This window comes from Ursus americanus, chromosome 31 (assembly GCF_024610735.1).
Source record: "Ursus americanus isolate L20-20 chromosome 31, mUrsAme1.1.p, whole genome shotgun sequence".
Taxonomy (NCBI): Eukaryota; Metazoa; Chordata; class Mammalia; order Carnivora; family Ursidae; genus Ursus; species Ursus americanus.
In genome coordinates, this window is record NC_142157.1 from 20865227 (window position 1) to 20879926 (window position 14700).

General features: G+C 40.9%; 2 protein-coding genes across 5 annotated transcripts in view; one reads left to right on the top strand and one right to left on the bottom strand.

The window, feature by feature from the left end:
- The window catches only part of NSUN6 (NOP2/Sun RNA methyltransferase 6), a 306108-nt gene that overhangs the window by 254434 nt on the left and 36974 nt on the right, over positions 1-14700 (top strand). The window lies entirely within an intron of this gene.
- CACNB2 (calcium voltage-gated channel auxiliary subunit beta 2) overlaps positions 1-14700 on the bottom strand; it is a 369559-nt gene that overhangs the window by 198459 nt on the left and 156400 nt on the right. The window lies entirely within an intron of this gene.

Consider the following 14700-nt stretch of genomic DNA (forward strand, 5'->3'; position numbering starts at 1 on the left):
TTAGAAAGAAGAGTTTGGTGCGCCCAAGGGACTTAAGCACCCTAGGAGGTCTCTCACTACTGACAACCCCAGTTCCCCCTCCCACCCCGCCAAATTTACAAAGATGGCGCACAGAGCAAAAGATGGCTTCATTCCGCGGGCCACCCCTCATATGAAGTCATGGCTCCTGTGGCTGTCGACTACCTGCACTATGGAGGCTATTAAAACACCCTGAAAACCAACTTCTGAGTCATTGATTTGCTGCACTCCTGGTAGCTTTGGAAGAAGTTGATTAAATCCTCAAGGTACTGTGGTATTCCTGAACGCAGGCAGAGAACTCAAACACACGCTAAAGCAATCTCTCAAAGGCTGGTTATATCGTCACATTTATATTCCAACTTGATCTAATCAATGAAAGTTGTTGGTTATGTTGGGGGGAGGGGTGGTGTTCAGAGCTCGTAGAGGCTCAAAATCAACTTCTCATTCTGCTGAAGAACTGTCCCAAAGCTTGAGGATGCATCAGAGCGCCTCGGCCTTACCCGTGAGGACTGTTCTTGCGTTCCCGATTCCCTCTGTGTCTAAGAGACACATTTGCCTCCTGCCATGCTCTTTGGGAATACTGCAGTTGGTGGTATGCGGAGTGATGAGTTCACTAATAGTCTCCTGAGAAGGAAAAATGTGGGCTCTCTGCTCCCTTTCAGTGCTGTCAACAGTAATTTTAGCCACAAATCACGTAAATGAAGTAAGGCAATCATTCTTTTAGTCAAATCCTTGGTTTCTTGGCTATGGTTAGTCTATTGTAATGAAATAGCTTTTGGGGATATTCCAAAATTTGCTAAAAATCAAGTAAGAGTTGCTAGACTCCCAAGTGAAAATCGACTATAATATGCACTACAAAGTTTTTCCGCCCAACAATCAATAAAGGATAGCCAACAGGTATAGAGTTCTGACTGCTCTTTTCTAGTAATTCACATGCCTTAATTCATTCAACCTAAAAAATACCCCTATGGGATACATACAGCTATGCTCACGCTGCAGATGAGAAAACAAAGGCATGATGGATTCATCTGTGCAAGGGTCACAGTTAGGGCACAGTCAGGCTGGGATTCTGTTCCAGAAGTCTAGATTCAGACTGTGTTCTCAAACATTCCATACTACTACCTCTGAGGATCATGTCTTTTTTTTTTTTTTTTATTCAAGGACTTAATTTTAAAAGCTATCTTTGAAATACTACATACTCACACAGTCAATTAAACAAACCAAAAAACGCATTTATTTTGTACATATATGTCAAAGAACCAAAACCCAAACCAAACCAAACCAGTAAGAAAGCCTTTGCCCTTGCTCAAGATAAATAAGATAAGCTCCCTATGCGAAGAAGATTCCGCTGAGAGAAAAACTGAGGAATACATAAAGACTAAGTATAAAAGGGGCAAGAGAGTTTTGTAGGAGAATCAGAGGAAGAAATTAATTCTGACTGAGGAGTAACCAATTCATGGAGGAACTAATAGCTTCTTGGAGGTGGGAGAATATAAAGAGAAGGATCAAGGGCTGACCAAAGGGAATGGATTAGTGGAAGGTAGGTACCCTTGGAGGAGACTGAAGAGTAGGACTACAGGAGCAGAACACTGAACCTGACCCTGCCGACCTGTCTGACCTCATGTGCTGCCATCCCCATCACTGGCCTTCACACTTCTATCTGCCTGGAATGGTCTACAGCTTATATCACAAAGGGGCTTTTCCTTGCCTTTCAGGTCTCAGCTCAAAGGTCACTTCCTTAGAGAAGCCTTCACTCTTTTGCAAAACACCCACCACTCTCCTTAATTTGTTGATTTATTTGCTTTATCTATCTGCTGCCTTTCGCAGTTGAAATAGAACCCTTAAAAGACAAAGATCTCATCCGTCTTATTCATGACTGATTTCCCAATGCCCAGAGTGATGCCTGGGTCTGAGAACTCAATAAATATTTACTGAATGAATGATTAGAAGTGGGAAATTTTCAAGAAAGAATGGATGTTCATTAAAATCAAACACTGGAAAGAAATTTGGAGGGATGAAGGGTGAAAAGAGGTCACTAGATTGAGCAAGGAGAAGGTCCTTGGAGACCTTTGAGAGGGCAGGTTTAGTGAAGTGGGTTGTGATGTGGTTGGGAACAAAGAGCAGGGGTGTTTCACATTTTAAGATCAGCCAGGTACCCAACATTATCGAGAACTTAGTACATGCCAGCCTCTGTTTTAGGCACTAGACCTATAAGTGAATAAACATACACTAATACTGCAAGGAAATTACTTTGAAAATACTTGGGAAACAGATGTTGCAAGTAACTATTCATCTTTTAGAAAACTGACATATAAATGAAAAAAAAAATACTAGCTGTGTGCTCTTGGAACTGGCCCAGCTAATTTTCAAAATTACAAGAATTTTGAGAGCCAGTTCTCAAACATAGCTATTACTAAAAAGAAAACTATACAACAATGAAATAAGTTATGATTAAAAACAAAGATAATAAGTACTAAAATTCATAATTTCCTTATTATTTTTACTGTACTTCACTGCTATCTACACTCTTGAGGTGATTTGTCTGTTGTACCTGTATGATGGAAATACCAAATAATGGTGTGCTGGTGAATGTCTTTTCCAGAACCAATTCAGTGAGGTCACACTGTAGCTTGAAATTGGCCATGATGGGGGTATTTTCACCATGGACAATGGCAAATGCTACAAATCAGAAGTTTTCTTTCTTTCCTTCCTCTCTTTCTTTTTCCTTCCTTCCTTTCTTTTTCCTTCCTCCCTCCCTCCCTCCCTCCCTCCCTTCCTTCCTGTCTGGACAGCTTTACATTAAACACTTACCAGCACACCACTGCTCTTATAGATGAATCAGAAGTTGCTTTATGCATGTCTTTATCTAACTTGTTGGGTTAGAGTCAATATGTGAATTTCCAAGGGCAAGAGTTTTTAAAAAACAAAACGAAGCGAAAAAAAAAAAATCACTAGAATTTTAGTAGTCTTTCCCACGAGTTGTTCTGAGTTAATAAGGTTTTACTGTACAGTTTTTAATCTCTTGGTACAAATTTTAAGAAGTTTCTAAGATGAAGTCAACTTTTGTCGCACTAGAATTGCTACTGTATTAAACAAGTATATTTTCCACTGGAACTTGGAAAGCTTTCTATTCCATAGTAGTTTCTTGCTGTGTTTGTGGTAGCATGTTACTGCAGGGCTGATGTGGACTGAGAAAGGTTTTGCTCCACTTGAAAGGTAACTGAGGGCAACAGGGATGGATTGGTTCAGTGATTGTGGCTGAATGTTTAGAGAGGCTAACTTTCCCACCACGAATGTGAGAAGATGAACTGCGGAATTTCAAGTGTCTAAATGTGTTTTCACCTCTCTGCAAGTAATTTTTCAGACTTACACACCAAGGAAAAACAGAGGGAAAAAAGACCCTATGATTTTTATTGATATAACGATTTACTGATAACGACATAGTGGGGCAGCTTGGTAGCCTTCTTGTCCAAAATGAACAATGTAATTAATATTAAAATTCACTAACAAGAGAAATAGTCCTTAAGATTATTATTATTTTTTAAGATTGTAGGTATTCATTTTAGAAAGAGAGAGAACACGAGCAGGGAGGGGCAGAGGGAGAGGGAGAAAGAATCCGAGACAGACTCTGCACTGAACGCAGAGCTAGACACAGGGTTCGACACACAATCCTGACATCACGACCTGAGCCAAAACCAAGAGTTGGCCACTTACCCCACTGAGCCACCCAGGCGCTGCTCCTTAGGATTGTTTTTTGATAGGTTGGTCAATTAAATGTTTCTTTTTTTCTTCCCCTAAATCCCAACTTTTAACAGTGGTACATAATGGTTTTGTAACAATTCTCTCTTCTGGAAAGCTATTAACTACAATATTGGCAGTATGATAATTACATAGAGTTTCCATGTGATAAAATTCAGTGTATGTCATGCTCAATCATCCGTTCACTCAATAGTCAATATTTACCGAATATAAAAAGCTAATAACACTACGAGGTGACTATGTAATCATTTGGTATTTTACACTTCAAGTTAAAATATTTATTGATTGTCTAAGAAGCCTCTAGTAAATGGATTCCTTCCATCAAAAGCTTGTAATATTTTAATGGAGAGGAGTTAACCTTATCATAAATAGATGACCTGTAAGCCATTATTTTTGTAGTAACCACAAATAGAAACAGCTCTTTGAAACTTATTAACTAGAAGAATACAATGTCGTGCATGACTGTGGGAACATACCACTTTTCTCAATGGAATACATCTGCAATTCTCTTAACCAGCAAAAGGCAGGCTCACAAGAAGTGCTATCTTATGAGAAACATTCTCTTCCCTAATAGGTTGATTATTAATTTCAATAAAGCTTTGAATTTAATCTCAATTGCATTCTCATCTTTAGACCCTGAGCTTGGGAGGGAAAAGGAGGTGATGACATAGTCTATGCTGCTGTTAGGGCAAAAGATAGAAAGCTCCAGAGATAGGAACTGAGTTCAGAGAAGGAAAGACAAAAATAATTTTTTAAAAATATGCCAATTGGTATCACTATAAAACAGTGGTTCCCACCAGGGGTGACTTTGCCTTCCCCAGAAGACATGTGCCAAAGTCTGGAGACATTTGTGGTTGTCACAACCGCAGAGAGATTGCTGCTCGTGTAGGGGTCGGGGATGTTGCCAAATCTTCTCCATGCACAGGACGGCCCTCCACAACGAGCACTTACCCAGCCTAAGATGTCAGCTGTGCTGAGGTGGAGAACCTCGGCTATAAAGCTCACTTATTACTGTAATACTAGGTTAATAAAATATCGCTCAAAAGGGAACATAGGGGGCGCCTGGGCGGCTCAGCCCTTAAGCATCTGCCTTTGGCCCAGGGCATGATCCCAGAGTCCTGGGCTCGAGCCCCGCATTGGTCTCCCTGCTCCGCTGGGAGCCTGCTTCTTCCTCTCGCACTCCCCCTGCTTGTGTTCCCTCTCTCGCTGGCTGTGTCTCTCTCTGTCAAATAGATAAATAAAATCTTAAAAAAAAAAAAGAAAGGGAATATAGGGGGGTGTACAACAGCAATCAGCTAAACACATACTTAAAAGTTTCTCTCTCATCTAAATATGATTTTTTTATTGATATTTACCAGATAAAGCCATAATAAAAGTTAATAGTTACTGAGCCCTTATTATGTACCAGGCACTGGCTTAGGCACTTTACTTGAATTGTCCCAATCCAAATTCATCACAACCCTCTGATGGGAGTGCTGTTATTAGTGCAGAAAAATGATCGTTTATGGCATCAAGCATCCTCTAGGGGTCAGCAGTCCCCTGCTCTGTCTCTCAGTCAGTAACTGTCAATGGTGTGACCTTGAACATTGTGACAAGTCCGCCAGTCAGTCCTGAGAGCTCTCTAGAACTCAGCTGGATATCCTCTGAATACCCTCCAAGAGAGCTGTATAGTTCTAAGTGTTCGAAAATACATAAAAAGGAGGCTGGGTTTCTCAATTACTTTTACAGTTAGGCAGAAAAGGCAAATACGATTCTTAAAAACTGAAGAAAGGCGAAGTATAATCCAGGAGGAGGTAGACCGAAGAGCAGAGGAGGGCTCTGGATGACCCCACCCCATCCCACATCCTGCTCACCTAAATAAATACATTTAAAGGACATTGATAAAGTGACCTGAAAGAGCCAGGCATGTCTCCCGGTGTTGATGAGGATTCATTCAGAGTCGCCCGTGTTTCTAGTCATTATGTAATCTTAACTGGCTGAGACAGGATAACATAAATTATTTCCTTGGAGGGTAAGTCTAGAAAAAATTAGAATTAAAACAGTAATGTTTTGATGATAAAACAAATATAATCAATCTGAATTTTTATGTAAAGGAGCCTTGCATAGTTTGTATTTTATGTATTTTTAACATTTAAGAGAATTTGGCCCAGGAGAAACAGATGAGCTTTTTAATTCCAACTTAAAATATATAACTGAGTAATTGGTTTAGACTTGGGATTTTCAGTTGTAAACTTAACTAAGTTTATGTACTATACTGAATATTTAGGAGAGCTTAAATTTCACCAGAGTTATAATTTATTTCATAAGGTTTATCTACTTGCAGAGTTTTTGTCAGATAACTTAAAAAAAGGCAAGGAGTATTAAATATATAAATGCAGTTTAAAAGGTGTTGGGACTGAAAGAAGAAGAAAGCTTTGAGGTAAAAATACTGACATCCTCAAAGGCATGGAAGGGGGTCTTGGTGGGAGAAGAAAAATTAGGTTTTTCCAGCAGTGAACTAAAGTACTCCACCCCTAAGGGTCAAAGCCTCCTAACTCAGGTGATTGTGGGGTTCCTGCCTGGGGGTTTCCTGATGATACACCCCAGAGGGAAAGCTAACTACCACTTATCCTATTCACCGCCCCTCACCCTCCCAGTCAGGCATGATGGGTCTATGGGGGAAACAATATCAAAAACTTCAAGGACCCCATGCCACCAGCCTATATGAACCAATGTAGGCACTCATGGGCAAGTATGAATGAATGAATAAATAAGGAAAACCATACATTCAAAAAACAAAGAGAAAGAGCAATCTAAAAGAGAAGATCCAACAATCCCCCAAGGAAACAGAAATAAAGCAAGGAACATAAGCAAATTAAAAAAAAAAAAAAAGAATCCAAATTAGTATCTTCAGAGAGTCAAGAGATTATTACAAGAAGCTATGAGAAAGTAGCAATGAGGCAATGAGAATGTTCTTGGAAATTAAAATATACTTGCCAGCCTAAAAAATTCAATGGCGAGGATGATTAATAAAATGGATACACTGGAAGACCAAAGTGGAGGTCTATAAAACCAAAGGGATAAAATGATGGGAAATTTAAGAGCTTAAGAAATTTGAATAGATTCCAGTGTTTCAACATTTATCTTATGAGAATGGAGAAAATGTAAGAAACACAACTGTAGGCAGATCGACATTTTGACCCAAAGCAAAACAGAATGACGGAGAAAAAGACTCACACCTAGACGGATGTGTCCTGATGAAAATCTGAAATTCAGTGATAAAGAGAAAATATAAAAAGTTCTACAGAGAAAAAACAGACAAGTTATTTACAAAAGAAAAGAATCAGGTTAATAGTTGGTTCTCATCAGCAATCCTGAATAACTAAAGAAACACAATGAGATTTTTATTTTTTTAAACTTTTTAAAAAAGATTTTATTTATTTGAGAGACAGAACGCGCGCGAGCGAGAATTTGCAGGAGGTGGGGCAGAGGGAGAAGCAGTCTCCCCGCTGAGCAGGGAGCCCCACATGGGGCTCGATCCCAGGACCCTGGGATCATGACCTGAGCTGAAGGCAGATGCTTACCGACTGAGCCACCCAGGTGCCCCAAGAGATTTTTAAATGTGCATCACACACACACACACACACACACACACACACACACACACACACACACTTAGTTACTAAAGATTTTCTAACCAAACAAAAAATAACCCAAGAATAAGAACTTCATGGGATATCAACCACACTATCAGTTGAATAGAACTGAGAAGAAGCAGATGGAAACTTTAAAGAAAATACAAGAGTCCATTGGCTGGGAGAGAATGAAGAGTCACCCTTGACCAGCAACTTTTAATGGCATTAGAACCCATTTCCTTCTCTGTGGATCCAATATGCGAATGACATTTTCATAATCATCATATTGCAAATGATGCTTATTTGGGCTCCTGGGGGGCTCAGTCAGTTAGGGGCTCCTGGGGGCTCATCGGTTAGGTGACTCTTGGTTTCGTCTCAGGTCACGATCTCAGGGTCATGGGATAAAGCCCCAAGTCAGGCTCTGAGCTTGGCATGAGGTCTGCTTGGGATTCTCTCTCTCCCTCTCCTTCTGCCCCTCTCCCTGCTCACACACTGTCTCTCTCTAAAATAAGTAAATAAATAAAATCTTTTTAAAAATTATTTTTTTCTACTGAAAGCTTTTCTTAGTTTACAATTACAGTAAACCTAATCGCTGCCATCAAAGTAGACTTTAGAGAGGAAAAAAAAAACATTCTTTAAGAACTACAAAATCCAAACATAATTGGCCAATTCTAGAATTTCAAAGATGGAGCTTTAAAACACATTTCTGAAAAGACAACAGAGGGAAAAAAAAAAGAGAAAAGCTTAACTTCTCAAAGTTGAGAATAAACTATTTGAAAATAAAGCAAATATGAGAAACCATATAACCGAATATCTACAAATAGGTTTGGAATTTGTAGCACTGCCATCATTTTGGAATAGTACCAGATGATGCGTCAAATTCTAGTTTTCTGGAACAAGCATTACCTTAACGAGAGTGGCCTCTCTGACTCCCCTTCAGAGAAATGCATCCCATGCCCTGACCTGTCATTTTTCTTCTTTTCCGGCTTCATTTTTTTTTTCAACACCTGCCACACTGTATATTTATTTGTCGGTTGATTTTGTGCCTTCCCCACTCTCTGGTAGGAGGTAAGCTCTCTCTGAGAGAGCCGGCACTTTGTTTCTCGTGGATTCTTCAGCAAGGAGAGCAGGTACTCAATAGGTATCAGTTGGATGGATCAAATAAGTGTTCCTAAAATATTTCTTCATGTAACAACTGGTCTCAAAGATGTCTTTATGTTTTAATTTTTTCAAACCAGCAAATCTAATGTTGATTGTTAGATTTCTTTCCTATCTTGATTCTAATGAGTTAATCAATAAGCCATTTATTATATGTGTGTTTAAAAACACCTGCCTGCCTCATTCTCACTGAACTACTTATCAGGACATTGATTCTGAAACAAGTAGCAATTCACGGATCAAATAAAAATCAACAACTTCTTAAGGATCTACTACATGCAAGGCCTTGGGATGGATGGATGGATGGATGGATGGATGGATGGATGGATGGATGGGGGCAACACCATGGGGGTCTGACCCAGAAGCCCTGTCTTCCCATTCTTGGGAGAAAACACTTACTTCCTAGTCAAGTTCTGGTTTCCATACAGAGATTCTTCACAGCTTGATATTAATGTAACTGCTGGAGATGTTCTGCTGTCTTCTCTCTTTCTGGATATCCCCCTATTTTTCCCCTTTTCATAAAATCCAAGAGTAAATCTTACTTCTCCCTTTACGCACAGAAAGCATAGATAACAGAGCTAGTCCAGAAAGTTGCCATCTGATATTTTTTAATTTGGGGAACGTGTCAGACAACAGTTTTACCTTTCTTCCAATACTGAAAATGTTAGTTTTAGCAAAGAAAAACAAAGTGGTGACAATGAGGGAAAAAATACAATCTTACCACTTAGAGGGTGTGTGTGTGTGTGTGTGTGTGTGTGTGTGTGTGTGTGTATTTTAATGTAGGCTCCACACCCAAATCCGAGGCTTGAACTCAAGACCCTGAGATCAAGACCCGAGCTGAAATTAAGAGTCAGACGCTTAACCCACTGAGCCACCCAGGCACCCTGAGGGCAAAATTTTTTTTAAGAAATAAACATAATCCTGTAATGCTTCCAAACAAAAATGAGAATGAGAGTAGGTTTATATTCAAATATTACTCTGTTTTAAAATTACATTTTTGAAAGTGCTTCATTTTCTGGCTGACATCAGCAAATATACATCAGTGAGCTGATGACATTTTATACAAAAGGGACAACTTGTTCACCTAAAAAAGTTGTCAAGTCATACACTTTACTCATTTTGCCAGGAGCCAAAGGTGTCAAGCATACCTTATGCCTTCCGTCACTTCGCTGGCTCCCATACTTGGCGCTCGCAGGGCTGTTACTGGCAGGCAGAGGCCTATCCAACTTACTCTTCATCATGACCCCAAAAGCCAGATCGCATGAACTACTGAAAGTGACCTTGTGGGAAAACTGAATAGTAACCCAAGAAATCACTGTGAATGCTTCCATAGGGTTACATTTTTTAAATACATTTGCTGCTTTATAGTGACCTTTCAAGAGTTATGAAACTATAAAATTTTGGTGTACATTATTTAGTCTTAAACCCATCACGTTTTTGGTCTTACAGGACTGCGCGGTGAAAAGCATACATGCTTCTCACTAAAAAAGTAATCCAGGGGCGCCTGGGTGGCACAGCGGTTAAGCGTCTGCCTTCGGCTCAGGGCGTGATCCCGGCGATCTGGGATCGAGCCCCACATCAGGCTCTTCTGCTATGAGCCTGCTTCTTCCTCTCCCACTCCCCCTGCTTGTGTTCCCTCTCTCGCTGGCTGTCTCTATCTCTGTTGAATAAATAAAAAAAAATCTTAAAAAAAAAAAAAAAGTAATCCACCTTCTTCTTTGTCTCCTGCAGGATAACAAATGTTTGAATTAATTTTGTTTTGTTACAGTTTGGAAATTGTTATCTTTGATATTGTCATCAAGGGAGAAGCTTCACGGGGCGCCTGGGTAGCTCAGTCGGTGAAGCATCTGCCTTCGGCTCAGGTCATGATCCTGGAGTCCCCAGAATCAAGCCCTGCATCGGGTTCCCTACTCAGTGGGGAAACTGCTTCTCCCTCTGCCTCTCACCCCATTCATGCTCTTTCTCTCACTCTCTCTCTCTCAAATAAATAAATAAAATTAAAAAAATAAAAAAGAGAGAGAGAGAGAGACAAACTTCTGCCGCCATTTTGGAAATATCTCCCCCTTATTTCAATCAGTGGTCTCATGGCTTTTTAAATCCATGACATCTAATTGCAGGACCCCTGGCCACCCCTGTTGCTATTTTTTAATTTATGTAACATATTTACTGATTATGCCTACAGTGAGCCATAAGTGTGCTGGGAATTAAGTATTATATTCAGTACTGAACAAAATAGATAAAATATGATCTTTGTCTTCAACTCAGTAGGGAGGGAAGAAAGGTATCAAAAACAAACAACTGGTACCTAATTGTAAATTACGATAAGCGCCATGATGTGAGAGTGTCTATGCACCAACTTTTGAGATATCCCTCCAGGTGTTTCAAACCCTCTTTCACCTGGTTTGATTTTCCTCTCTACTAGAGACTTGCCATCATCCGGGACATCACATGCAAAATTTTGTCCTTCCCCTTAGGTCCCTGGCTCTCCCTGACTAGAAGGGCTTTCATTTCCTCACTAGGAACCCACATACATAACTCTTACCTCTTCTGGTCTCTATCTCAAATTGTGTGTTTGTGTGTGTGTGTGTGTGTGTGTGTGTGTGTGTGTGTGTGTGTGTTTAATTAAGTAATCGCTATGCCCAATGTGGGGTTCGAACTCACAACCCCGAGACCAAGAGTCATATGCTTTACTGACCGAGCCAGCCAGGTGCCCCCAAATTGTTTTAACTAAGGACTTCAAACCCTGAAGCTTTTCTCTGGTCATATTATTTTGACCTCGTCTGCTCCTTCTCTTACAATAAACCTGCAATTAGCCTTTCCCACGACCTTGAGTCCTTTAATACCTCTGCCGTAACTTTGGGCTACTAATCTCCTCCTGGAATCACTTGCTTCTCTCCCTGACCCACTTCCCAAGGTCCAACATCAGTCCTGGGGACTGCAGTAGTACAGCCTTGAGCAACCCACAAACCTTACTCCCTAACGACCTTCCGTTCCTACCTCTTTACTTCAAAGAAAATTTTGGTCATTTTCTCCAGGGTTACTGCGAATTGCTGGAGGTTCTCAACACATACCACTTTATCCAATTTCGTCACGACTCTCAACAATGCTCACAACGATCTTATCATAGACCTTTCCCCTTCTTCCTCCTATCTCACCCTGCCCTTCTCATTTTCCAAGCGCCTCACCTCTACTGTCAACTAAACAAGAGATGTCAACTAAAATGTCAATTCAAAATGTATGTCATCATCCGCACACACAAAACGTTCACATATTCATCTTCGTGTTCTGCTTCCTTTTACATTTTTAATTCTCTCAAGAGTTAACTCTAGACCTCTGTCTTTGGTCTCCTCTTCTGCCACTTATTCCAGAAATTTGTGCTCTGTCGACAATTATGTTCACATCTTCTCTCAACTTTCTTCTTCCAAGTGACTGTGGCATACTTCCACCTTCTGGACGGTGGAGGCTATATTCTGCCGGTTTTTACTTTCATCACCCACACACTTCTTGTAACTCACTGCATTTGTGTTTCACTGTCACCAACCCCTTGAAATTCCTCTTCTAAGATCGCAAACGCCCTTTCACTAAAGGCACTTTTGACCCAGTGGCTACCCCTTCCCTTCCTCCTGAAATCCTCTGTATCCCTAGTTACCGTGGAGTCAAGCAGGAGCCTGTCTCTTGTCCTACCTCCCTGATAACTTCTCACTTTTATCTGCAGCCTCTGCACACGTGAAAATTCCTTAGGAATCAACCCCATCAACCCCCTTCCCTTCTCCCCCTGCATCAGACGTCACGGATGGCAACCACGAGCAGATTCTGGTTTCCAGGTACGTTCCTTCTGGCCTACACAGTATTGAGGTGGTTCATTTTTACTGAAGTCGACACTTCAAAATGAGGAGATTTTACATAAAATCTGGACTGCCAGTTTGTCTTGAAAAACCAGAATTCAGACCAACTACAGAATAAGGGTAAAAGAAGAAGAACAGCAAATGGATATAAATGACAATTTGATAGCAAAGTAATAACGAAAGACTGGCTTCCTCCATCGTGTAGGAAATATCAGGGGGTATTTTTGGGTAGATTTTGAGGATTCACGCTGATAACCACAGATCTTACTATAAGCTCAGTCTATCGGTCTTCTGTTCTCACCCTTGTCAGACTTACCCACATCTTCACATCAGTGTCCCAGTTATTTGTTCTATCTTACGTTATTCCCCAATCTTATCTTGAAAAAGATCTGATTCAAGAGTCCTTTAGTTTACTTGCCTCTAATATTGAACTTACCTAATAAAACCTGAACTCTGAAACGAGTGAGATCATAAAATAATGAACAATGTATACTGTCAACTTCAAATCCTGCCTGCAGTCACATTGTCTATGTTGCCCGTGAAGTAGATGATATTCACTTTCTTTAATCCAAAGGCTGTCCTCATCCTTCATTTTAGAGGTGATCAAGTTTCCACGGGGAAGAATACAAGAAAAGAAAGCATATAAAGGTGGAAAGGTAGAAACATCTGCATCAGAAAAGTCATTTTAATTAATTCTTCTTTGTACTCTCTCGTATATGGCACAAAAATATATGTTTGGCAGAAATTAATCCTAAACTTCTATTTCCCAGGGTTGACACTTCCATTTCCATTACATCTTATTCCAAGAATAACGTACACATCTTCCCGCAGAGGAAATAAAAAGTGAGAGTGAACAGTGTAAGATGACCTACAAGGGGAAAAAACCCAACACTACCCCGTTTTAATTAAAGAGCAGAGAGAGATTTCTCCTCCTTACTTATTTAACTACCTTGAAATGTTACCTAATACACCATCATTTTTAAACTCCTCATAGCCTTGAGCTAACATTTGGAAAGATTTATTTATATTTTGAAAATAAAAACCCATACACAACACATGGGGAATGAATTTCTGTCCAACGGCGGCGGCATAAATCACGGTTTTGTTAGCTGCATTTCATTTCTTGCTTTGGTGCCTTGCGAGCCCACTAAGCCCGGTTGCCAGGCAACCATGTCAGCTTTGCTGAATATAGATATTAACAGGTTTAGGTTACATGGGGAAAAAAAGTGGAGTGAAAATGAGCATGGATTTATCCTTCACCTGGAAATTTGGGGAAACAAGCACTCTTTTCAACTCCGTCTTTGAAACAAACGTACCTAATACCTTTGGTTACGCTCCACTCTCTTAAACGGAAGGGGGGGTTCATTTCCTCCTTGGAAGTAATGCACTTGCTCACTGCCATTATGACTTGCAATTCTGGTCTTAGAACACGGATAGTTTTTCTAGAAATCAAATGAATCTCCATCTCATTTTATAAAATCCCCCATTTATACTGTTTGATAGTGGAAGACTCCCACAGAGACGTGTTTGCTCTCTACTGTTTGAGGTGAGTAGGGCAGATCGAACGCTTGCCATCGACCAGACGTGAAAATGGTCTTCACGAAGATAAGGTAGTGGTACGCAACTGGGCAAGGGCAGAGCTGGGATGGGCACCTACATGCAGAGCCTGCCTCAACCGACAGCCGGTACCCGGAATCTCTACGGTACTTTTACGAGAGGACTGAGAAAGTGGCAGAAAGTGAAGACACTGCTGTGAGCTGTCACGGCACCCAAGACTTCAGTATTGACTTGTGCAAAGAAGCAAGCGTCTCATCGGAGACACGTGCCATGGAGATGGGTTTCTTCTTTTTCTTCTCCCTCTCTCAAACATTTCTCACGTCCCTGCTTTTCTGCCTGTGCTCCCGCACAGACTTTACAACACAACAAAAACAAAAATAAACTCTCTCCGATCCTTTATCTCCGGAGGCAACGCCGGTGGCCCCAACAAGGCTCTAACCTGAATCCCTTCATAGTGAATTCCCCTTCGGGACGAATGACCCCAAAGAGACACCACAAAGCTTTCGAGTTGAAAGGACCCCTGCTCACAGGTATGAACCCGGAAGAGAGCTCTAGAAGAAAGCAGGCTGGTTATGCTGAGCCCGGATTGCACAAGTCTGCAATCTGCTGTGAGTCTAGAAGAGCCCACCCCCCACCTGACTGTCGCTCACATTTTAAAATGCGTGCTGTCACCGCGGCTGCTGTTCCCAGGTGCCAGCAGCTAAGATGGCTGCAACCCTACTGAGCTCCTCAGACTGCTGCCAGATACC